The sequence below is a fragment of the Schistocerca nitens genome, chromosome 3 (genome assembly GCF_023898315.1).
Source record: "Schistocerca nitens isolate TAMUIC-IGC-003100 chromosome 3, iqSchNite1.1, whole genome shotgun sequence".
NCBI classification, from domain to species: Eukaryota; Metazoa; Arthropoda; class Insecta; order Orthoptera; family Acrididae; genus Schistocerca; species Schistocerca nitens.
Window position 1 is genome coordinate 622,435,082 of NC_064616.1, and position 26,652 is coordinate 622,461,733.

Consider the following 26,652-nt stretch of genomic DNA (forward strand, 5'->3'; position numbering starts at 1 on the left):
CGAGGTACGATGTAATGGTAGACTGATGATGCGTTCTAGAGAGGGAGAAATTGCTACAGGTCAGTTTTCCCACTGTTCTGTCAAGATGCATCAGTCATGTGACATAACCTACATTCGACTCGTATAGAGCCACATATTCTGTATGTGATGTAAAGAACTGTCTACTTGCGATCGTTAACGGTAAAACTGTCGGTCATCAGAGGACTTCCATCTCATGTGTGATTAAACGTGACACATTCCTCTAAACGATCTTTGATTTATACGATGTACTCCATTCCCCTGCTGCATCTTGGGTGTAAAATCGAGACTTCAGCGTCATAAATAAGTTGGTGATAGGTGCTTGTGAGGTTTTGCAATCCTCGTGTATTCATTTACCTAACAGATGTGGTGTTTACAGAGTTTGTGGCTGAATGACTTGTAATTTTCACATGTCGGACGCTGCTGCTATGAGTTTATCTGTTTCCTTGTAAGAGGAAGGGCTGATGCAGACATAGCATAATTTCTGAACTGTGATCGGATGTGAACAGTGGACGCTATACGTCTCCGGAAGGCTATATTGTGCTCGTATCACGCAGAGCAAATGTTTTACGGAAGGAGATTTTTCGTTTTACGGTTCGAGAACATAGTTTATCGTAGAGAAACCAGGAAGGAGGATGTATGTCATGCACTGGAAATATATTTCTTGCATTGGAATATTAACAGCGCTACATCCCATATGTCTGATAGGTCGGAAACGCATGCAATCTAACATTATATCTGGAAATTTGTGGTAAGGTCTTATGGGACGAAACTGCTGAGGTCATCGGTCCCTAAACTTACACACTACTTAATCTAACTTAATCTGACTTACGCTAAGGACGACACATACATCCATGCCCAAGGGAGGACTCAAACCTCCGACGGGGGGAGCCTCGTGAACCGTGGTAAGATGCCGTAGACCGCGCGGCTACCCCATGCAGTGATCTAATATTATAGCCCATTTTAAGTGCAAAATGTTGTAACCTTAGGAGTGCATGTGTTTATGTTCTCTCTTACCAATACTTTCCAGGTACTGATCCTAGACTCCAGAGTAATAGTTAAAAATTGATAGCTTGGTTGATTTACACAAAAATGCTTCGAACTCTGTCCATCTGGAGCTCCATCACGCATAAAAATCATCCATTTCTTATTCTCCTTAACCGTCTGCTATTACATCACGACACTTTCAAATCTGTTACTATACATCAATAAGGAGTACTAACCCCCTCGACATGGGTGCATCTCGAGAAATCTTGTGCACTTGGATGGGTGAGGACTCGGCAAGCTCCATTCATTCACGAGACGTGGAATGTAGTGGTCTTCTTCTTGTCGGTTTGGTATTAAATCGGTAACGGTGCAGCAGGTTGGGTTGGTCAATGAGAGTGTGAGGGGGTCTTTCACTCTCTAATTTTACTCTAAGACAGCGAGAATGCTCTGCGACTCCCATACGCAGAGAGATAGATCGTAAATTAAGCACTATGCTCGAGGTGTTAGAAGTATATGGAGCGCTGTCTGATATACTTTGATGGTGTATGTGTTCGAGAATTAACAATGAAAGGATATACTGCACAGTCATCTATCCACGTTCGCAATGGTACTCGCAATGCGGGGAAGGGGTGGTTTAGCTATAATACCGAAATTGGGAAACATGCTGTCACGAAGTTGGTCGGTGTTGAAATTAATGTAAATTGCTAAAATTGTTCACACTATCAACTGTGATGCTTATTATTAGAGTACATCGATGGTGTCTTTTCCATCCCATCTGTGCACTGGCACGCTGTTGGTTACCGCATAGTGACTGACTGATATCGCTTGTTTGAGTTGGAGGAAGAGTTTTGGTGGATGGGCAGCACCTTCTGGGGTGGATAGTATCGAAACAGTGATCGCGTACATGACAACAATATGAGGAATCAGTCGAAATGGAACGTAGAGACATCAGCTATTCAGTCACTATGACAGATGAGTTTAGATGTAGTTTGGAAACCTACGCCAACGCCCTAAAACTCTTCCAGTTTCCTTATGTTATAACTCTCTTTTATTTAAAATCATCCAGTGTGTGCGGCATGTTATGGTAGGTGCAGTAAATACTTGATTTAAACCGTGCGATGTCTAGTTTCATGTGAGAGGCAATGGATCAGATCGTGTTAATGTCAGTTTAGAACCTGACACAGACCTCGAAGTCATGGCGGAAAAACAAAATGTATGGCAGTGTACAAAGCGTGTTACAGCAGAAAAACCAATGTTTCAAACAATGACACAGGGTCACAGGGAGCGTCCCTTGCGATTTACAGGATATTCCGTGGGATGCAATCATCCTCCTACAGTACAGGTGATGAAACTATAAAGTGGCCTCTGCAGTGGATGAAAAGCTGTATATTTAATACGATCGTCCCGCACTGGCAGTAGTAGCAGTAGTTTGACAGGTAAATCCAGTGATGGATAGGGTGCCGCATTAGGATTGCCAGGAGGAGTGTACCCTGTACTATTCTGGGAAGCATTGTGACATCTCTCTCTTAGCGCTGGACCTCCGTCGCAGCTATGCATCATCGCGCCAGCACCGGTGCCTAGGTGAGTTCCACATCGGATAAAGTTAGTGGAGCTTTTATAGTTCGTAATTTTTCCCTGTAGGGTGGTACAGAATAATGATGATAGCATGTTGGGCTGATAGATGTGGATGAACGCGGATCTGCTTCAGACTGTAGTATCTGTATCTGGTTTGGAGACACACCACAATGCGCGCATTTCCACCGAATGGTCAAAACACGGTCCTGTTGCATTAACTCAGGTCGTTCTGTTTCTAAATGGGTTGGAGCAGGTGGTGGATATGGCTTTCTCCGACTTCTGCTCAGTTCCGACTTAAATTGGAACGATCACATGCACAAAGCTGTAGAAATGGGGACAGTTGCAAGTTGCGTAGGGACTGACTAAAACCACATTGGATTTTTACTGTAGCAGATTGGCTCGAGAAAGGTGACTCGTTTCGAGATATGAGAGTGCAGAAATATGAGTCACTTGTCGCTGTGATCCAACGCAGCTATGTGGTTGAATGGGAGGGCTTGATTCCAAATCATAGACATCATTTCTAGCGGATAGCGTAACACTAGATGTCTGAAAAACTAGTGTACATTTCTTACCACCTCAATCAGCACACCATCTACTACTGTTTGTGATCTTCTCAATGAGTCATCGCCTATAACTCATTGGATATATCGCAGAACCATTGACATGGTATCAAGGTAGAATACGTTACACATACTGTAGAAGTATCTAATAGCGTGAGGAAGTTGCAAATACCGGTTGCATACCACTTTCCTTAGCTGACTCACTTTCAAAATTCAGTGGTTTTATCACGAGGTTGCATTTTGGGCTACGTGTAATTGGACTGCTGGTCTGATAATATACACTCCAGTGATCACCGTCTCGGTATGTGTCTGGATAGAAGAATCACCTAATTCAGAATTAATGTTGTCCCTAGATTTATAAAGCAAGTACAGCTTTTAACATCGATACTAGTGTGCACCTGTAGAAACAAGACAGCTTGTGACAGTAACATGCAGTAGTTGTTGTGATTGGGTTTTCTAACATCTGGCCGATTACGCCTATCTTTCTAAGACAGAGTTGTACCACTCGCAAGAAGAACTTATGAGACATGTCCACCCATCGCTGATTTTGTCTCAGCATTATTGCGTATTGTAGGCAATCATTTATTGGCGAAGTATTATACTTAGTAGTAGTAGTGGATGTGTGATAGGTTCACCTTGAGCATCGGGCTTATAAAGAATGTGTTTGTGGTCAGACATGTCCAAAAAGAAAGGTATGGATTTGACGTGGGATACTGTGATAGCAAAGGGAAGAGTATCTAAAGTGATAACGATGGTACAGATATTTTTATTTCCAGAGCCACAGCCGTCAGCAGGGTGTATTTCCGATACTTCGCTCATTGTCGAATGTCATTCAACTGAGACCGCATTTGTAACATTTAATTGTAAGTATAGCGACCAACTATACAGATATGACCGATTTTGTAGGATGATTCCGTCTATATGTGGCCTGTGGTGAGAATGATACACATTTCCAGCTAATGGCAGAGGCCACCTGAATGGAGACAGCTGAATAGCGGACTAATTCTTAGCATGTGTTGGATAGCTTTCGTGATCAAATGGAAATCTGACAAGATTCAATATAGACATGGGTTTGCACTGGGCCATTATTCCCCCCCCCCCCCATGTAAATTGCTCGGTTGACCATTTCTTCACATTTCCTGTCTTTATGTAGTTGAGAGAATATCGCTTGTGGTGTTTGTGTTTAGCAGGTGGAGGACATGTTTGCTGCTTCTCTAGATATGAGAAACACCTTAGTTGACTTTGAGAATTATACGGATGGTTTGGAATCTGTTACATCACCGACTTCGGTATTCGTGAATGGAAATATCTATATTTCCTGTATTTGTTTCGAGTTCTCACGTAAAGGTCTTCGCAGACGGGTTAAGTTTCTAGTTACTCAGTGGTCTAGAGCATGCTCCACCTAGCTAAAGTTTCGGGTTTGTTGAGAAATAATTCTCAGTCTGCTACTTCAGAATTATGTTGCATGAGCGATCGGTAGGATACTGCTGTGTACAAACCGTTCGAAAATATATTTTTTCTTGTAATCCCAGAGTCTAGAGATGGGTGTGGAGATAAGCAAGCATGGAAGCAAGTCTGGACCAGAAACAGTTATGCATTTGTGGTGAGGGGGAAAGAGCCTAAATTTGTAGAACAGTTCTGAGAGTGACTTCGGCCCGCTGAGGGCGCTCTGGTCACCTGTCGGGAGTGGATGACCGCCGACCTCGCAGGGAAATATTTAGTGCCACGAGTATATCTACGGTGCAGTCTGTATGTACGAATGATGTAAAAGGGGCGATTTTTGTATGGCGTAGGGTACGAATTGTGTGTTTACTACATCGACACGTTACGCGGTGATATATTGCTGGGTTGGAGATCAGATTCACGCTGTAATATTCACGCTGCTGTCCTCAGTGGGAGAGCAGTGTAATTGAGTAAGAGTCTTTCCATATTTGACGATATGTAGGGCACATTGCGAGGTTTAGTTGTCGGTGCTATATGGCGATCAGTGTAAAATAGCTTTTGCCGCTGAAAGTCTGGACTGCAGAAAGAAAAAGAAGAGGCAGATGGTGCTTCCACGCCGACGGCATCAGTAATTCAGCAGGTAAATTCGATAAGAGACAATCATAATCCCCCATTCATTCACTAGACATCCTTTGTGCTGGGATATAGGAGTGTCCACATAGCGGTGAGAACGTTTGTGTATGTTGAAAGCAGGGAGGATAACACGTGATGGACGGGGTGCCACGTTAGGACCGTGAGGAAGAACGAATTCGCGTTTTCCTTGTTGTTCTATCGAATATGATGATGATTACAGTACACCAACACACGTCAGTGATGTCTTTCCAAGCATTACGTCCGATGGTGCGGTATTCACTATCACACAAAGTGCCTGATGCCTGTCCTTCATAAGACTTGTCTGAGAGAGTCTTGGCTGGATGCAGGATCAACCAGAAGCACCAATTGTAAGACTTTGTGAGATAATTTCCTAGAATGAGGAGAATCGAGACATATAGCCAGTGTGAGTGTAGGCATACCATAATTTTCAGGTGCTGTACAGATGTAAAAGATAACTCACTGTTTGCGTATAATGTGTATATATTGCATTTTAGAATTACTGTGGCTTATGTTGTGGGGTGTCCAGAGAAGATGAGTGTGTGTCCTGTCGTGAGGGACATATACACTCCTGGAAATGGAAAAAAGAACACATTGACACCGGTGTGTCAGACCCACCAAACTTGCTCCGGACACTGCGAGAGGGCTGTACAAGCAATGATCACACGCTCGGCACAGCGGACACACCAGGAACCGCGGTGTTGGCCGTCGAATGGCGCTAGCTGCGCAGCATTTGTGCAGCGCCGCCGTCAGTGTCAGCCAGTTTGCCGTGGCATACGGAGCTCCATCGCAGTCTTTAACACTGGTAGCATGCCGCGACAGCGTGGACGTGAACCGTATGTGCAGTTGACGGACTTTGAGCGAGGGCGTATAGTGGGCATGCGGGAGGCCGGGTGGACGTACCGCCGAATTGCTCAACACGTGGGGCATGAGGTCTCCACAGTACATCGATGTTGTCGCCAGTGGTCGGCGGAAGGTGCACGTGCCCGTCGACCTGGGACCGGACCGCAGCGACGCACGGATGCACGCCAAGACCGTAGGATCCTACGCAGTGCCGTAGGGGACCGCACCGCCACTTCCCAGCAAATTTGGGACACTGTTGCTCTTGGGGTATCGGCGAGGACCATTCGCAACCGTCTCCATGAAGCTGGGCTACGGTCCCGCACACCGTTAGGCCGTCTTCCGCTCACGCCCCAACATCGTGCAGCCCGCCTCCAGTGGTGTCGCGACAGGCGTGAATGGAGGGACGAATGGAGACGTGTCGTCTTCAGCGATGAGAGTCGCTTCTGCCTTGGTGCCAATGATGGTCGTATGCGTGTTTGGCGCCGTGCAGGTGAGCGCCACAATCAGGACTGCATACGACCGAGGCACACAGGGCCAACACCCGGCATCATGGTGTGGGGAGCGATCTCCTACACTGGCCGTACACCACTGGTGATCGTCGAGGGGACACTGAACAGTGCACGGTACATCCAAACCGTCATCGAACCCATCGTTCTACCATTCCTAGACCGGCAAGGGAACTTGCTGTTCCAACCGGACAATGCACGTCCGCATGTATCCCGTGCCACCCAACGTGCTCTAGAAGGTGTAAGTCAACTACCCTGGCCAGCAAGATCTCCGGATCTGTCCCCCATTGAGCATGTTTGGGACTGGATGAAGCGTCGTCTCACGCGGTCTGCACGTCCAGCACGAACGCTGCTCCAACTGAGGCGCCAGGTGGAAATGGCATGGCAAGCCGTTCCACAGGACTACATCCAGCATCTCTACGATCGTCTCCATGGGAGAATAGCAGCCTGCATTGCTGCGAAAGGTGGATATACACTGTACTAGTGCCGACATTGTGCATGCTCTGTTGCCTGTGTCTATGTGCCTGTGGTTCTGTCAGTGTGATCATGTGATGTATCTGACCCCAGGAATGTGTCAATAAAGTTTCCCCTTCCTGGGACAATGAATTCACAGTGTTCTTATTTCAATTTCCAGGAGTGTAGATTCAGCACACCGATAACCACGAGGGTATGAGAGAGATTTGTTACGTGGAAAATTATATGTGCTATATATACTGAGATTCGTTCCAGAACCACAGCCGTCAAGAGGAGATATTACCTGTACATCGATCGGTGTCAGACTGTAGCAGCAGTCGTAATATGTAATTGTAGTTACACTGGTAAATATGTTCCTGGCTTCCAATATTGTTGTGAGTCCTGTATGTATTTGACGATCCGCAGACAACTTTTGCAAATTTAACTGTCAGTGCAATTTAGCGATCTGTGCAAAATAATTTTACCACTGAAAATCTCGTCTGCTGAAAACAATGGCGAACGGTGCTCCCACTTTCACATGCCTTCAGCAGTGGTGTGAGAGTGATGGCTCGTGCTGGGTTGCATCCGGTGTTGATGCGCTCTGCAAATAGGTCTTCACTCCCATCCGGTCACGTCAGCAATGGTGCCTAGGTGATCGCATATTTCGAGAGGAATGTCTCAGGTACCAAGTATGTTAGCGATGTTGCCGCCTCATGCTTGAGGGTGCTGAATGGGCACCTGTGCATGGCATGGCAGCTGGCGGCTGCGTCACTTCGTGGGGGCTGTCTGTGGCGGGTGGTGCCTGTGTGTGTCTGTTGCATTATTTTGCGAGTAGGTCTGTAGGCTGTGCTATATGCTAATTGGACAGTTTACGAGTGCTGAGCGTGTCTACACATCAGTGTACCGCAATAATTAGGAGGAGTTTGCATGTCTATGCTGAAATTATTTTGGTAATTTAGGAGTTGTTTGGGTGTCTGCAGAGCGATATTTAGGAGGACTTTAAGGTCTGTGGGCTGTGTGGCGTGACCCCCAGCATGTGAGAGCATGTGTTTTGTATCAGTGTGATAAATATACTACCTCACAAAATCCTTCCATAAGTAAAGTGTTGCAAAATAAATAAAGTAGACTCCTTCTTCACTCCCTCTAGCAGCCTAGCGCAGGCTGAGTCATTTTTGCTCCATTTTCCCCCTCTAGACCACAATCTTGGATTACATCACTGGAGGGATGACAGCCGCTCTGGTGGCAGTAGTGTGTACTAGGTCAGCTGGAGTTGAGATCTCGTGGTGGAGACACCGCCTGAAAAATAAAGACTTATGTCCAGCACAGACAGAGACGTTTTCCCGCCATTTTCATCCACTCCATACTGCCATCTTGGGTTACATCATGGATTGTACGACAGCACCCTCTGGTGGTGGTACTGTGTACTTGGTCAGTTGAACTCTGGACCTCATGGCAACCACATTGTTTCTTGCCATTTCCCCACACCATCTTGGGTCAGCCCACAGAACGGACGACAGCACTCTCTGGTGGTGGTACTGTGTACTGGGTCCACATCTTGTGATGAACACACTGTTTCCCGCCATCTTGGATAACGGTACTTGCGTCATCAGCTGACGTCATGACCGCCATCTTGGATTAAGTTACAGAACGGACGAAACGGCCCTCTGGTAGCAGTAATATGTACTAGGTTAGTTGGACTCTGGACCCCATGGCGACTACACCCCATGGTGGTAGTGCCCCTAATTGTTTAACTAAATAGTGCATGCAAATCCGCAGAATGAGGTGGCGGTCGGGTGACTTAGGTTAGTGAAGGTACCTAAACTTCCCTTTTTTCCCGCCATTTTCTTAGTTTAGTAGAGATACTCGAATTGACCTATCTTCCAGTCAAGATTCAAATTTCCTGCCAGTTCATAGGAAGAGGTGGTGGTTGGATGACTTAGGTTAGTGGAGGTAGCCAAACTGCCCTTTCTTTCCCGCCATTTTGTTATGTTAGTAGAGGTAACCATGGTGTGATGCATTATCCTGATGGAATTTGAACTTCTCGCCATTTTCTGGGGGAGGGGTGGGGAGGGGGAGTTAGGTTAGTGAAGGTAGCCCAATTGACCTACCTTCCCGCCAAAATTCAAACTTCCCGCCAAAATCCGCCACCTTGGATGACGTCATCAGATGATTTCATGGCCGCCATCTTGAATGCCGTCATCACCACCATCTGGGATAATGGTACTTTGGGGCAGAAACCGCCTTGCGCCAATATTAGCTGGCCGGAGTGGCTGTGCGGTTCTAGGCGCTACAGTCTGGAACCGAGCGACCGCTACTGACGCAGGTTCGAATCCTGCCTTGGGCATGGATGTGTGTGATGTCCTTAGGTTAGTTAGGTTTAATTAGTTCTAAGTTCTAGGCGACTGATGACCTCAGAAGTTAAGTCGCATAGTACTCAGAGCCATTTGAACCATTTGAACCCAATATTAATGCCTGCATGAATTAGTTAATTCACAATCCATATTCAATGCCTTATGACTTTTGAGATGATCGCGAAGGATCGTCAGAAACTGGATCACTATAATCATTCACTTTATACGTGTCATTTGGGTGCACTAAAGATTGTTTCACACTTTCTAATCTCGGAAATGCTTGACTCAGGTAAACCAGTCGCTGCATTGTTTTCGATATTGTTCACCATATTACTATGCAAATATTTTTAAACTTGAGATCTGCCGGCCGGTGTGTCCGAGCGGTTCTAGGCGCTACAGCCTGGAACCGTGCCACTGCTACTGCCGCAGGTTCGAATCCTGCCTCAGGCATGGATGTGTGTGATGTCCTTAGGTTAGTTAGGTTTAAGTAGTTCTAAGTTCTAGGGGACTGATGACCTCAGAAGTTAAGTCTCATGTGCTCAGAGCCATTGGAACCATTTGAAACTTGAGCTCGAGCTGCAACTAGCTGGCTGTGTGTAATTTTTAAATAGCACATCGATTGTTGCACTCTTTCTTACAATTTTCTCTTTCTTTATTACCTTATCTTTCTCAATATTCCGGTATTGAGAACCACTTAATCTTCTTCGATTGTCACACGTTTTAATTAGTACTGAAATATAAATCACAATCTAATAACTAAGCAACAGCACTCTTTACAGTTTCAAACTAAACTGAACTACCAACCAAGTGGCCATCTGCTAGAACGACCAGAGGTTGTTGTTTTTTTTTTTTTGTTTTTTATTTTTTTAAATCTGAAGAGGCATTATTGATCCTAACGTATACCGCATCAAAAGGCGTGACAAAGGATAAAGTGAATAATGGCGACATTGTCATGACGTAACGTTGTTACTAAAACAAAACCTGTCCTTCTCTCGTTACCTGACCAAACTGTTCATGAAATCTGACTGATTGTTACCACTGTTAACCATATCCATTTGATTCTGAGTTAAGTTCGCATTTTACTTTCAAGACTTATGAATAAAATGTTAAAAAAAAAAAACAGACAGCTTAAGGCTCGTCCACAGAGGACGCGCTGCTCCTCGTGGCGCAGACGAGTGCAGAGCTGTTTAGGATGGAGTAGAGTGTTTGTAGGTACGCAACAATGTTTCAGTGTGCATGCACGCCCGTCCATAAAAATGGGAAACGAGTAACGCCGTCCAAACAGAGCTGCGCGCGAGCGAACTATTTCCTTTGGTGTCCTGACAGTGCGCGGAACTTGTGCGTTGTCGCGCAGAGTGATGCGGTTTGACGTCCTCACTGGCCACGCCCAACGCCGATTCAATGGTGGAGAGGCGGTGTTGCCACGCCTCGCTGCGCCGAGCCTCATTTCTTGGTTTTGCACAGCGCGGTTGGTGTGAACACAGCCGCCCCTCAAAATACGCCGCCCTAGGCAGCCGCCCAGTCTGCCTACACCTAAATACGGCCCTGGGGAGATTACACAAATCAATCTCATTCAGGAATTTCTGTTACTGCATTGCACTGAGTGAAACCACTTGCCACACACCCAGCCATTATCTTGCAAGGGTGGTATAAATATGTCTGATGGAATGGGACTAATCATGTTCAAGTCTAGAACAGTAATCTGCTGTAATGCATTGTCTGACGTACGTTGAAATTTCTGAAGTTCCTTAACATCTAGGCTACCTATTCCTGTTCCAGAGACAGCCAATTTAAGCCTCCGGGTTTATCCAGATATTGGAAGATCTGAGGCATTTGACATCCTTCATGCTGTAAAAAGTATCTCAGCCATTAATAGTAGAGGCAATGAATCGAAATTGCCGAATACGTATTGATGGCAAGTTACACTTGTGACAGGCTCTTCAGTGTGATAGGTAGTCGGCAGCTCCAGCTGTTGAGCATTTTTACTTCCTAGCTCACTTACCAACTACAAATAAGTACACACTTAATAAATTGAAAATGACTTCACTACATAAAAACAAGCTCTGTGGAGTTAATTTGTCTACTCACATAAGAGAACTAGTCTGCCTCCATAGTTGAGTGGTTGGCATAGGTGGCTTCAATACAGAGAAGCTGGGTTTTTATACGTGGTTCTGGTGAGGATTTTTCCTTGGGGAAGGACTAGTATGCTCAGCATCATGATACCAACTGAGAAGCTACTTATTTGAGAAGTACCGGCTCTGAGGTCTGGAATGTCATAAAAACGGCCAGCAGAGCGGTATGTTTACTACGTGCCCCCATACCACACCCGCATGGCAGAGGATGTCACTGTGGCCAGTCAACATCCCTTGCACCTCCAGACTCTAGATGAAGAGCTCGTTGTATAAGAGAAAAGGACAGGAAATGCTGGGGACGTTTAATCTGTCTGTAAACTGAAATGCAAGCAGCACTCGTTGTGGGGTAAGTTGCCTTCCCAGACAAACGCTACAGTTGTAGTACAGACCAAGAACGAATTTCCCCTCTAGCAGTACAGAACAGCGTACATAGAGTTACGTAAATTATATCCATATTCATTTCTTGCTTTCATATTATTAGTAACTCATACCTGTACTCCGTGTAGTATTAACGCACTTTTTGGAAAATGATCACACTTAGTGTGTCATAAGGCGAGCTGAGGATGGTTTGGTATAACTTTGTGAAACAACCTGTAGTTGTGACGTAGTAAGGTAGACAGAGTGGGGAATCACCTGCTGGCCCTTCAGTTTAGAGACCTATGAATGAAGAAAATAAATTAACAGAATTTGGTGAATCATTCGCCCATCTACCCCACTTCCCCTCTTCAGCCTGTTACATCCCCATATCACAATGTGTCCCTTACATGTCTCTACTACACTTAGATGTGGTACACATATTTAAAATTTGTTCTTAACCCATTCCATCAGAAACAAACAATAATTTTATACCATTAAAACTCAATTTTTGTTCATCTCGAGTTTTATATTCTCTGCAACATGGAAACTATTAGTCCTAAAGGAAAAAATAGAAAAGGTCTTTAAAACTGCATCCCCCCCCCCCTCCACCACTCTCACACCCCAGAGGTCCGGATTTTCTGTATGTTGTTCATGGATCTTCCTCTACCAATATACAAACACCCACAACTACACGAATTTTTCCCCCTAATATTCGGTTAAATGAGCCACGAATTGTCATGTGTGGAGAGTGAAATAAAACGTCAGGACAACAGTAGATTTGTTTGATTAACTTCTTTATTCCAGCACTCAGCTGTAGTACATCAGGAGCAGCTTGCTGGAGGTGTCCCGTTGTCTCTCATGTGAAACAATAGACATGCGGCATTGTTGATCATGCAAAGAGCAGTGCCAAGTGTGGCGTCACTCGAATGCCACTGTCACCAATGTCTCTGGCTGCGACCACGATGATAGCGCAGCAGTGCAGCTGATGATACCGCAAAGCTGGCCGTGACCTTCCACCAACGAGTGAGCGGCACCCAGCTCTGGCAGCGGCTGCTCTCGTGACTCATGGCAGGCTGCTCCATCCCATGGTCAAATAGTGGTCCCTATACTGCATTCTGGGATGTCACTCGAGGTGTCACAGGCTTGTGGTGTCGGCTGTGATACTGAGACAAGAATATTTTAGTACACGAATGACTGAGTACTCATACGGTCCAGACTATGTTCATGCAGCGCTTAAGCTATGTACTCTAAACACTTTCATGGTGGCAAGTGAAAAACGGCTTCCATCCTTCCATTAGGAACTGGTAGAACCAGAAAGGAACAGGGGCAAATAACATTAAGGGTAGATGACACATTAGTAACCGATGGGCATAGTGTGGCAAATCTATTTAACAAGTACTTATATCCGTTACTGATAGAATGGGATTGTCAGGATCAGTAAATAATGCCCTTGAATATCTGAAACTAGCCTTTACAAATAGCTTCAGGTACATGAATATGTCACTCACTTCACCAAAAGAAATAACTTCCATAATAAAATCTTTAAAAACAAAGCATTCTAGTGGTTACGATGAAATATCAACAAAGTTAATTAAGGCATGTTCTTGTGAGTTTAATACAATTCTAAGTTACTTGTGTAACCAGTCAGTTATAACTGGGACATTTCCTGACTGGCTGAAATATGCAGATGTCAAGCCTCTATTCAAGAAAGGGGATAAAGAGATGCCATCAAACTACAGACCGATTTCACTTTTGCCAGCATTCTCAAAAATTTTAGAAAAAGTAATGTACAGGCAGCTTCTCAACCATCTGACCACAAATAACATATTATCAAGAACACAGTTTGGATTTCTGAAGGGTTCTGATATCGAAAAGGCTATTTACACCTAGAGTGAAAATGTACGTAATTCATTAAATAACAAGTTACAAGCAGCAGGTATTTTCTGTGATTTGTCAAAGGCATTCGATTGTGTAAACCACAACATCCTTTTACATAAATTAGAATTCTATGGTGTCACGGGCAGTGCTGCAAAATGGTTCAAGTCATACCTCGCTAACAGGAAACAAAGGGTGTCAGTGCAAGGGACTAGTGAATTAAGTCATCAGTCATCATCAGAATGGGAAGAAATTACATGTGGTGTCCCACAAGGATCCATCTTAGGGCCATTGCTTTTTCTTGTGTACATTAATGATCTCTCATCAGTTACACTGCCAGAAGCAGAGTATGTTTTGTTTGCAGATGACACAAGTATTGCAATAAATAGTATGTCGAGTGTAGTTCTAGAAAGATCTGCTAATGATATTTTCATGGATATTAATAAATGGTTTAAAGCCAACTCACTGACATTAAACTTCGAAAAGACTCACTATATGCAATTCAGAACATGTAACAGGTTTCCACCCAGCATATGCATAAAGTACGAAGAAGAGCAGATAGAAGAGGTTGACAGTCTTAAATTCCTGGGATTACAACTTGATAATAAATTAATTTGGGAAGAGCACACCACAGAACTGCAGAAACGCCTTAACAAGTCTGTATTTGCAATTCGAGTGTTAGCAGACATAGGCGACATAAAAGTGAGAAAGCTTGCATACTTTGCCTACTTTCATTCCATAATGTCATATGGTATAATATTTTGGGGTAACTCTTCAAGTCAAACAAAAGTTTTCAGAGTCCAAAAGCGTGTAATACGTATTACTTGTGGAGTAAATTCACGGACGTCTTGTAGAAACCTCTGCAAAGAACTGGGTATACTAACTACTGCCTCTCAGTATATTTACTCCTTAATGAATCCTAAATAATATATCTCTTTTTCCAACAAACAGCTCAGTTCATACATACAATACCAGGAACAAAAATGATCCGCACAAGGACTTAAAAGCACTTACTTTAGTTCAAAAAGGGGTCCACTACTCAGGAACACTCATCTTCAATAATTTGCCAGCAAACATAAAAAATTTCGTTACAAATAAGGATCAGTTTAAAAGGAGCCTGAAAGACTTACTAGTGGCCAACTCCTTCTACTCCATTGACGAATTTTTTAATAGAAGCAAATGATGTATTGTATATATACATACTATTAGTATTGTTATTTCAGCTAAAAAAAAGTGGCATGTTCCACATCCACGAGGATCTCCTCAACACGGATCTATGGAACGAAAAACTAATCTAATCTAATCTAATTAGAATATTGCAGCATTGGATGTCACTATACTGCACCCAGCTGACTCTGCTTCGCAATGCCTGGCAGCCATGTTTTGCTTCGCAATGCATAACACTCCTTATGCCTGTGGCTGGCTATATTGCAACTAATTTTTGCTCTGGCGTATTTTTTGACTCAATACGGTCGATACACTACAATTTCCTTGTTGGCTGGACTATCGTGTGGACTCGAAGTGACGGGTAACAGGCACATCGATTCGTGTAATGTTGTACTCAGTCTCATATCCATGAATTGCCTTGAGCAGTGAGTCAGAGTATCGACTTGTGAGGGCAACGACTTACATCTCCTTATTACCCGACTTGATTCACTTAGCGTACAAACAGAATACAAAGTAAACAAGTCCTTATAAATTAACAAAATCTGGATGACGCCAAAATGAGCATGAGGAGAGCCGTCTATGAAGCGTTCAACGAATTTTAAAGTAATAATCTGTTTACCGATCTGATAAAAAGCACTAAGAAATTTTGAGCTGACGTTAAGTCAGTAAATGAATTAAAGCACAGCCTCTTTTAACTGGCAGGAGGCCATGATCATAGCCATCCATGTACTTACTCAATGACCATAGTGACACATTGAAGGGTGCCTGGTGAAGAGACAAACTAGACCCCTCATTTGAGTACGGCCTGTATCTCAATGTTGTGAAGATACACACCACCCCCAGGAACTGTCACTCTCCCTATTCAGTGCAAGGATGTCTGAATCAAAAGAATCTATTTGACCCTATGTTTAATGACAGTTCATGGGTTTGACCCCTTTACATAATTTACAATATATTGAATAATCTCCACTCAAAAATCTGATTCAGTGCAGGATATTCAAATGTGGTTATACAATTACCAACATGATAGTGCGATGTAGTATCACAATGAGATTTATCGATTTAAAGAACTAATAAATCCTATATTCAAATAGTGTGACAATATGTAACTATGCTAATACATGGCAAGTATATCAAGTTTCCATGTACAATTAATTGACAAAGTTGGAGTGGCAAAATGATTGTAGGTCCCTTTACATCTATCGAGTGTGGGCTGATTATCCTAACAGACAGTTAATGCGCTAATTTGTGGTACAGTGACCGAGCAACAGAACTCATCTACAGAATCCCATACGTAAATCAGATTTGCTGTGGGAACAGTGCAGGCAGGCGCGGCGCAGGCAGTATCAAAGTAATTGACTGAGCTCCTACTATGCTGGCGCTGCCAAATACTTTACCAAACGCTGTGCTCGATTTTTGTGGTGTCAGCTTTCAACGATGGCAAGCACTGCAGGCTGCAATAAGGTCTGCTGACCACCATGAAGAGCTACGGCTGTCGACGAAGTTCCGATAAGTCATGAAATCGAACCCAAAATATGCTGACTGTGGTCCAGATCAGTGCTAACATAAACACTGTCCAGGCTACAGAGACAGTGAATACTCGTAATTCGACTGATCTCTGGTCTGTACTTCACTTCTTCTCTCTCTGCTTGTCCGGAATAGAGTTCCTCGTGAAATTCGGTTTTTCACACAAACTCCCAAAAAAATTAAGATGCAAAAAAATGGCTCTGAGCACTATGGGATTTAACTTCTAAGGTCATCAGTCCCCTAGAACTTAGAACTACTTAAACCTAACTAACCTAAGACATCACACACATCCATGCCCGAGGCAGGATTCGAACCTGCGACCGTAGCGGTCGCGCGGTTCCAGACTGTAGCGCCTTTAATCGCTTGGCCACCCGGCCGGCATTAAGATGCACAGACCCCACCAAGCTGCATGGCTGCCAATAGTGGATGGTTGCTGACCTTAGCGCTAATCACAAGTGTACAGATCGCTGCACATAGACCTCCAAAACACCACGAAAAATCCTACTTAAATTGAGAGGCTTGCCGCCAAAAACTAGCAGTGCCTTGTTACGTCAGTAGGCTCACCAATTGTCCACCAATCAGCTCGCTCGTTTAAAGCACATGCAGGAAGATCACGGCATACAAAACACAGAGCTTACTTGAGGCGCTAGCTTGGTAGGCACGCCGTTGTCACTTGCATTGTGTCGTTGCATTCTAATACTGACTCAGGTGCCACGATTTCACGGTGACAGATTCCATGAAAACCTCATTGCCTTCCTTTCTAACCAACATAGCAAAATACTGTGCCTACATGAGGCGCCAGCTTGGTGGACGTCCTGCTGTCACCGAGCTACAATTCTAAGCACACTTCGATACACAGCCTGATCATTCTGGCCCAGGCACCACAGTGTTGCCCTGGCAGGTTCCATGCAATCCTCGTTGTCTTCGCTCTGGCCAAGAGAAAGCCAAGGACGTCTTTGAAACAGAGTGCCCCCGACCACCGCACTTGTATGTCAGCCCGACCTTCCTGGAATCTGGAGGATGTGGCTGCACACAACTCCCCTGTTCCGCTCACCTCTCCCACACACAATGTCCACCAACAGATCTTGGAAAATATAGCAAATGGAGCAAGACCCATCACCTGATTTAAGTCGAGCAGGGAGGAATTAACAATCTGGATACCCAATCACCTTCCTATCACCATCCCTCCAGAGGGGAATTAAAGAAAATGAATGAGAAAGGACAAGCCGAAAGGCTTTGCTATCTCTTATAACCTCCACTCACAACAGATTTTTCCTCTCAGGGAATGACTCACTTAGGATTTTGTTAGTGTGTCATTAACATGGAGAAAAATCTAAAAATATTATTTTGTAAATATGATATTGAACATTATAGCAAACCAAAGGAAAAGATGGATTTTTTGCAACCATGCTAACCTCTTAGTTTTACTAAAACTAATATGTTCATCCAACATAGAATCAAATTCAGGTACATCCACAGTCACTCAAGCAGTTTCTCAAACGCTCAGTCAAAAGTTGGGTGCAATGCTGATGGTCGTGCTGGAAGTTTTGGTATTTGCAATTCGGATTTTTAATCTCTGCATACTTCTTACTCACCATTTAAAACAATCAAAAATTTGCTGACATGTGCCCAACACAACCACATTCGTACTTATCTATAAAAAATGGATTCTAATAAAGTATTTTTCACAAGATATTAATCAGTGACTCTCATACATACTGTACCCCTGATCAAGACAAAGATCTTACATACAGAGTAAAGTTTCATGGTCCACTCAACTGACATTAATCTTTTGACACATGATAATTTAAATGCAACATTTTTATTGCATTCATATACACACAAGACATGCAAACAGTTTGTGCATACTAATTATGGTGTAACATTTTTGAAATAGTTATGTGAAGAGCACAAAACTGTGTAACAAATTCCAAACAATAACATGTGGATAAATACAGAGCAGAAAGTATGAAAATGTGAATATTGATTTAAGTTGTGATCACTGTAACCATGGGTTACTGAATACAAGTAAATTTCAGCAATGATGTAAATAGAGACAATAATTTCCCTATACATTATGACAGTGGCATGATAATGAGTGTACAGCAATGTATTGATCAGAAATAAAACTAAAAGAAAAATATTGATCATAACATATGTGGCTTACCAGAATTCCAGCACCAAAGGGAAATGATAAAACCTTAAGTCATGTACTAGCATCAAGACTGAATGCTGTAACAACAACACAGATAAAATTTGTATCACATTGATAAATTAGATAGGGAACAGTTTGAAATTACGAAGAATAGTAACTTGAGAATTTTAACAGAGTTGTGGCCCATTCTTTGAGCTTAGTAAGAAAGCAAACAACAGACAGAAACAAATTATACACGGTTCAGTCTTCAAACGTATGCTGTCTAGACACAGGTGAGACAAAAAAGATCGTTATGTATCAGATGAGATCCATCTAACAACAAGCACTATATATATATATATATATATATATATATATATATATATATATATATATAATTGGTGTTTTGCCCTTAAAGAGCGCATTTGGACTAAACTACATGGCCAGTTCCTTTTGCTGCCTTCCTTGCTGCCCAAACTTCCCTCATTCGCTCGCTGTGTTTCTGTTTCCGGTCCTCTGTCCATGCTTTTTGTCGGCTTTGTGTCTTTGGCTTCATCTTGATTGCCTTTTTGGTTGCCCATATTTCTTTCATCTTCTGGCTATGATCTTGCTTGCGTTCTTCGGTCCATTTTATGCCTGTTCGTTTGTCACATTGTATCTCATATATATATATATATATATATATATATATATATATATATATATATATATATATATATACACTCCTGGAAATTGAAATAAGAACACCGTGAATTCATTGTCCCAGGAAGGGGAAACTTTATTGACACATTCCTGGGGTCAGATACATCACATGATCACACTGACAGAACCACAGGCACATAGACACAGGCAACAGAGCATGCACAATGTCGGCTCTAGTACAGTGTATATCCACCTTTCGCAGCAATGCAGGCTGCTATTCTCCCATGGAGACGATCGTAGAGATGCTGGATGTAGTCCTGTGGAACGGCTTGCCATGCCATTTCCACCTGGCGCCTCAGTTGGACCAGCATTCGTGCTGGACGTGCAGACCGCGTGAGACGACGCTACATCCAGTCCCAAACATGCTCAATGGGGGACAGATCTGGAGATCTTGCTGGCCAGGGTAGTTGACTTACAGCTTCTAGAGCACGTTGGGTGGCACGGGATACATGCGGACGTGCATTGTCCTGTTGGAACAGCAAGTTCCCTTGCCGGTCTAGGAATGGTAGAACGATGGGTTCGATGACGGTTTGGATGTACCGTGCACTATTCAGTGTCCCCTCGACGATCACCAGTGGTGTACGGCCAGTGTAGGAGATCGCTCCCCACACCATGATGCCGGGTGTTGGCCCTGTGTGCCTCGGTCGTATGCAGTCCTGATTGTGGCGCTCACCTGCACGGCGCCAAACACGCATACGACCATCACTGGCACCAAGGCAGAAGCGACTCTCATCGCTGAAGACGACACGTCTCCATTCGTCCCTCCATTCACGCCTGTCGCGACACCACTGGAGGCGGGCTGCACGATGTTGGGGCGTGAGCGGAAGACGGCCTAACGGTGTGCGGGACCGTAGCCCAGCTTCATGGAGACGGTTGCGAATGGTCCTCGCCGATACCCCAGGAGCAACAGTGTCCCTAATTTGCTGGGAAGTGGCGGTGCGGTCCCCTATGGCACTGCGTAGGATCCTACGGTCTTGGCGTGCATCCGTGCGTCGCTGCGGTCCGGTCCCAGGTCGACGGGCACGTGCACCTTCCGCCGACCACTGGCGACAACATCGATGTATTGTGGAGACCTCACGCCCCACGTGTTGAGCAATTCGGCGGTACGTCCACCCGGCCTCCCGCATGCCCACTATACGCCCTCGCTCAAAGTCCGTCAACTGCACATACGGTTCACGTCCATGCTGTCGCGGCATGCTACCAGTGTTAAAGACTGCGATGGAGCTCCGTATGCCACGGCAAACTGGCTGACACTGACGGCGGTGGTGCACAAATGCTGCGCAGCTAGCGCCATTCGACGGCCAACACCGCGGTTCCTGGTGTGTCCGCTGTGCCGTGCGTGTGATCATTGCTTGTACAGCCCTCTCGCAGTGTCCGGAGCATGTATGGTGGGTCTGACACACCGGTGTCAATGTGTTCTTTTTTCCATTTCCAGGAGTATATATATATATATATATATATATATATATATATATATATATATATTCCGTTGAGTGCAAGAGCAAACCCCCACCCACCAAACCTGAATTATCTGTGCCTGTCTGTCCTATTGACCATCCCATCCATCCTAAGAACTCCTTTCATCCACCCCACCACTGCTGAGGACGTCATCAATTTCCTTACTATTGTACTCCAAAATATTCACCCCATACAATGCCCACACACCCTTCAGCAAATCTCTCTTGCCATCCACTCAGTATTCCACTACTACACCAAAGCCAAATACTCCTGAAGCCAAGTCCACCTCATATTCACCCATCTCAACACTCACATGTAAGCTTCTCCACCCCTAACCCACGCAACAAACTACCTCACCTCTTATCATGGGACAACAGTACTACAGGCATCCTATATAGCAACATCCACTCCTTCTCCACCAACAAGCCCCCTTTTTATGCATACACTTTTCCAGCACAATGTCGATACTCTCATCGTCAATGAAATGTAACTCCTTCCCACTGGACCAAGGCAGAGTAGCAATTGGTCATATATATATAACAAAAGCACAGTTATTTTTGACATTGTACCAAGAGTTAATATTTTGGTGGAGACTGATTGATTTGTTCTAATAGGTTCTAAGTGAACAGAAATATTGCCTTACACTGAAAGTGGTGAATCACTAGAGCATCATGCACTAGCATGGATTATCTCACTAAAACTTATAACCCACAGGACTTCTCAGTTAGAGTGCTGTGATACGGAAGCATTTTGGTGTCGATTTGTTTGCATGAGCACTGGAATGTACGAGCAGTGGCATGAGGATCCTGACATGTATACCACAAGACATGGTACCAGGAGCAATTTGCAGTGGGCAGCACTCAGCATCCTTCCATCATGGCCACTGTGTGAATGGCTGGACAGGTGGCTCTCATGGTGGGAAGTCAGCCAGTGACAGCAGGACTGCTCAACATGGACATCTTGACTGACAGCCATAGAAGCATACAAGGGGGACTCTTTCTACTGTGTGGGACAGAACATGTGTCCCTCCTACAGTGGACCACATCATTATTGGCACTTAATCAAGACCCTTTGTCAACTGTCCACAGACAGTGAGACTGAATGCACACCGAACGAGGTGGCGCAGTGGTTAGCATTCTGGACTCACATTCAGGGGAACGACCGTTCAATCCCACGTCCAGCCATCCCGATTTAGGTTTTCTGTGATTTCCCTAAATCACTCCAGGCAGATGCCGGGATGTTTCCATTCAAAGGGCATGGCCGACTTCCTTCCCCATCCTTCCAGAATCCGTTGACACAGATGACCTTGCTGTCTGGTCTCCTCCCCCAAACAACCCCCAACTGAATGCACTCTGGGATAAGCAAAGAATAGGACAGTTATAAATGGAGTGGTACAGCTAACGTGTTGAAACTTCCTGGCAGATTAAAACTGTGTGTCAGACCGAGACTCGAACTCGGGAACTCCCGAGTTCGAGTCTCGGTCCGGCACACAGTTTTAATCTGCCAGGAAGTTTCATATCAGCGCACACTCCACTGTAGAGTGAAAATTTCATTCTAGTAACTAACGTGTTGTTGCCATCTAGGGGTCAAGAAGCTAACCAGCTGATCGATCCATATTCATGGTTGATGGCACAGGGCTGCTCTCTCTAGGAGAGGTAGAAAACAATAAAACTCGGCATCCACAATGATCCAGCATGGAGCTGCATTGTGCTTGCTGTCCAGCCGACTACCTGTGTGCATTGACTCAAAAGGTTACATACTGATGCATTTGTCTTTGCATGACACTAGAGTTGGAGTCCTCGCAGACAGAGTATGTGAGATTACCACAAAAGAGCCCCTTGCATCCACCATTCTCCATCACTGTGATGGGCCATATCTGTACTGAGCGCCCACACAGATGCCAGGCAGTCTTCCTTGTGTGTGCTTGTACTCCACACATCTGCAGCAGCAGGATATCCTTTCCCCTTTGGCTGCCTCTGTCACTTGGACAGGTGGGCAGAGGTGGTCATCTTGCTTATGAACCCCTAGCCAGCCAGGTGCAAGTGAGCCTCGCCAGAATATGGGATGGCCCTCTACCTACTCAGCTGAGCTGCTCCTCATCCTTGACTGCCAGCCAGTCCCATTGCTTGTTGTAGGCGATTTACAAAACTGGTTCCTGCAAGTTCTGCTGCACCCCTCAACTCACCATCTGCACTTTACTAATGTGAACCCTGTCAGTTATCGTTTCCAAAGCGTCAAACGACATAACAATTGTTGAAAAAGACTATAACAAAAATTATCATTACAAAGACATATGGAAGTTTCCTTTAACTTTATAATAACTCCCACTAGTTGGTATAAAAAATTAAAAGAAGAAATTACACATTCTCTCTGATGTACTACATTTAGAATTCTTACACTATGACACATAGGATAGACACTTATTTATAAATTATTAACCATATTATAATCTATGTATGCTGTACAACTACTTAAGGGCCGTTCTAGCTTATGATTTATGTGCATACAGACTTATGGAAGTTACAGTTTTACAATTACCACCTCCAAACAGAAAGAAGGAAAGAAACTACATGGATATGATTGCGTTTTCTAAAAGGAAAGTTGATTTTTGTGTCCATAAGTAGGGGAAGGCGGGGCAAGATGGGGAGGTGGGGTAAGACGGGGAAGTTACAGTTAGAGTGCTGCCATCTGTGGATAGCTACGTCAACATCATCAATACACAGGTCCCAGTGTGTTGACATTGCTGAACCTTAGTTTCGCGGCAGCTTCTGTGAGCTTTGCAAGGTACGTACAATTGTTATACTGATTTGCAATGTTTTACACCTTTCGAGGTCCTAAAACATGTGTTTCGTGAAGATTTGTCCAGACTGTATGTATAGCAGTGAATAGTAAGTCTTATTAACAGTAAACTGCTGTGCCAGTAGTCAATGTTCACTAAATAGTGTGCATGTAGGCGTAACATAACCTGACAGCATGGTAGGGGGCAAGACGGGGTGGGGCAAGATGGGGAGCTTCCCCGTCTTGCCCCTACTATTTGTCCAACCATTACGTTCTTATCGTCTCATGTATTTACCTCGCTGCGGGTTTTCAACACGCACATTATGCGTTGAATACAATTGCAAATAGAATGGTATTCGTTATTCCAACGTTTCCTAATTAATTACAAAGTATTCCTTAGGCTATATGGTGAATCAAAACACACAAAACGTGCAAAGTCAGTATTCTTGCTATGTTTTAACGACTGACTATTGGAAATATGGTATTTACTATATAATATAGATTACCAGGAGTGATCTGACTCAATAGTAGGTTCCACGTGTTTTATTTCAGATAGTTCGCAAGTATCGGCGACAAACGTCTTGGCAAGATTCGTCATTGGAGTCAATGGAAGGCGCTGTAAATGCTGTTATAGAAGGTCATATGGATTCTTTCAGGGCCGTTCGACAGTTCACCGCGCCACAGACAACGGTTGAACGACATGTGGCAAAAAAACGTGCTAATCCTGGCTATACAGTCGTGAGAAGGTTAGGACCAATCACTCGTGCGTTTCCCACAGAACAAGAGGCAGAACTTAAAGACTACTTAACACAGATTGAAGGACAGTATTTTGGCCTAACACTTAAAGAACTTTGTGAACTTGCTTTTCAGCTAGCTGAACGAAACAACATCAAACATCCATTTCATACTGCAGCCAAATCTGCTGGAAGAGATTGGTTAAATGGGTTTCTTGCACGAATCCCTACCTTAACAATACGAAAACCAGAGGCCACATCAATCGCACGAGCAATGGTGTTTAATCGAGTTGCTATAGATCGGTTTTTCGATATGTTAGAAAGTTAATTAGACATATTGGAGTTTACGGGAGACAGAATTATCAATTGCGATGACACTGGTTTAACAGTCGTTCCAAAAGGTCGCACAAAGGTGGTTGCTTTGAAAGGGCGCAGACAGGTGGGAGCAGTTACTTCAGCAGAAAGAGGCCAGACTGTGACTGCAGAAATCTGTGTTTCAGCGTCGGGGTGCTACGTACCACCTATGTTAATTTATCCTCGAAAACGAATGCAACAAGCGTTTGAGACTGGCCTGCCCCCTGGTGCCTGAACAGAAGTCCAAGAAACTGGTTGGATGACGAAAGAACTATTTTTGACTTGGTTTAAGAAGTTTATTGCATTTACTGGAGCATCAAAGGAAAGACCAATACTTCTCATATTGGACGGCCACAAAACGCACACCAAGAATTTAGAACTGATAGATGTGGCCCGCGAAAATGGGGTTGTCTTGCTGTGTTTGCCACCACACTGCTCACACCGTCTTCAACCATTGGACGTGGCATTTATGAAACCTCTCAGTAAATTTTACGAAGATGAAGTAAGATCGTGGCTTCGCACACGTCCTGGAAAAGTTGCTACGCTGCATCATATCGCAGGTTTATTCGGCAAAGCCTTCATTCATTCAGCTACAATGTCCACAGCAGTGAACGGGTTTCGGAAAACAGGCATTTGGCCTGTAAACAGAAATGTGTTTCAAGTGATTACCTTCCCTTTTCAACTACAGACATTCATCAAGATCACACATCTGAAGTTACAGAAACGGAAGACCAAATACCAGAGATATTGTCAAGACGCAAAACACTTGAACAATTAACAACTGACGATCAAGCCTCTGTTTCGTCTAACTTTCAGGTTACCAACCCTGAAATACGTGCGTCTCGCGGGCCCCGAGGAATCGCTTCATGACGTCATCAACAAGGCTGAAAGCGTGACAGCGCTGCCTGGTGACTAGACCTGTAAACAACTCTGTTGACGCAAGTGACGTCACACGTTGGCTACAGTGTTTATACAGACTTGCCTTCAGCTGTTGTTTTGGAATGTCAAATCAATCCAGATTGTTTGAATGAAGCTTCCGTTAACAGAATAAAATGTAGAAAGAAGGTTTAAATGCGAATAATCTGTATTATGGTGACATGATAAATCCGCAGCGTAGTCAAGGTTACATATTAGAGCCGTACGTGATTGATTGAAACCAACTCATTACAAATTATTGGTCGAAAGGCAGAGTGATTTAAAGCATAACACATATTACGCATTGCGGACAATGTGTCTAAATGTCTTTAACGCATTAACTGCTGCTTACTAATGTAGGCCAACTACCACTGAGACGTTTGCAGCACGAATTTGTCTTTGAACCCATACCAGCAGTAGCAAATGCGGAAAAACGAATCAAATATGGTAAAGGATGCGTAGTGGAACGCCCATTGCATTTTTCCAGTTTCTGTACGATATTTGTACGTAATATGCATCAAAACACGTCGGATGCTTGTTCATTTTCTAATATATGTTTTTTGGGGATGACCTAGTAGTTTTATTTTTTTTTTATTATGAGAAATGCGTTAAATGTGGGAAAGTGCATTTAAATATGCCACAAACAAATATTAGGCAAAGACACAGGTCTGTCTGTTACCACAACCTTTATTTCTCATTCGCTGTGTTCCACAACTGTCAACGAAATTATCGCTTTTCAACCTAATGTAGACCTCAGACTATGCTACAAATAAAGTTATTACTCCAGTCAAGGTTTCTAGGGAAAAGGGGGCGAAATCCAGTATAGTGCTCTTGCCCAGATATGTGCTCTTGCCCTGTGTGCGTTACCGATATGCTTAAATTTTGATCGTTGTTTTTCTGTAAACAAACAGCTATATGCCAATCACATCTTCCTGTATGTAGTTTCTCAAAAATCCAGTTTATGTGATCTTAAAATAAAAAGAGCTCAATGAGGGAATATTAATAGATCGAAGCAATACTGACATCTCCAAATTGTAAGACTGCTATAGATGGAAGTCACTGATTGTCAGAGTGTGTCAGTGGGACAAAACATTTGAAGTAAATCACGAAGCTTTAGGTTAGTTCAACTATT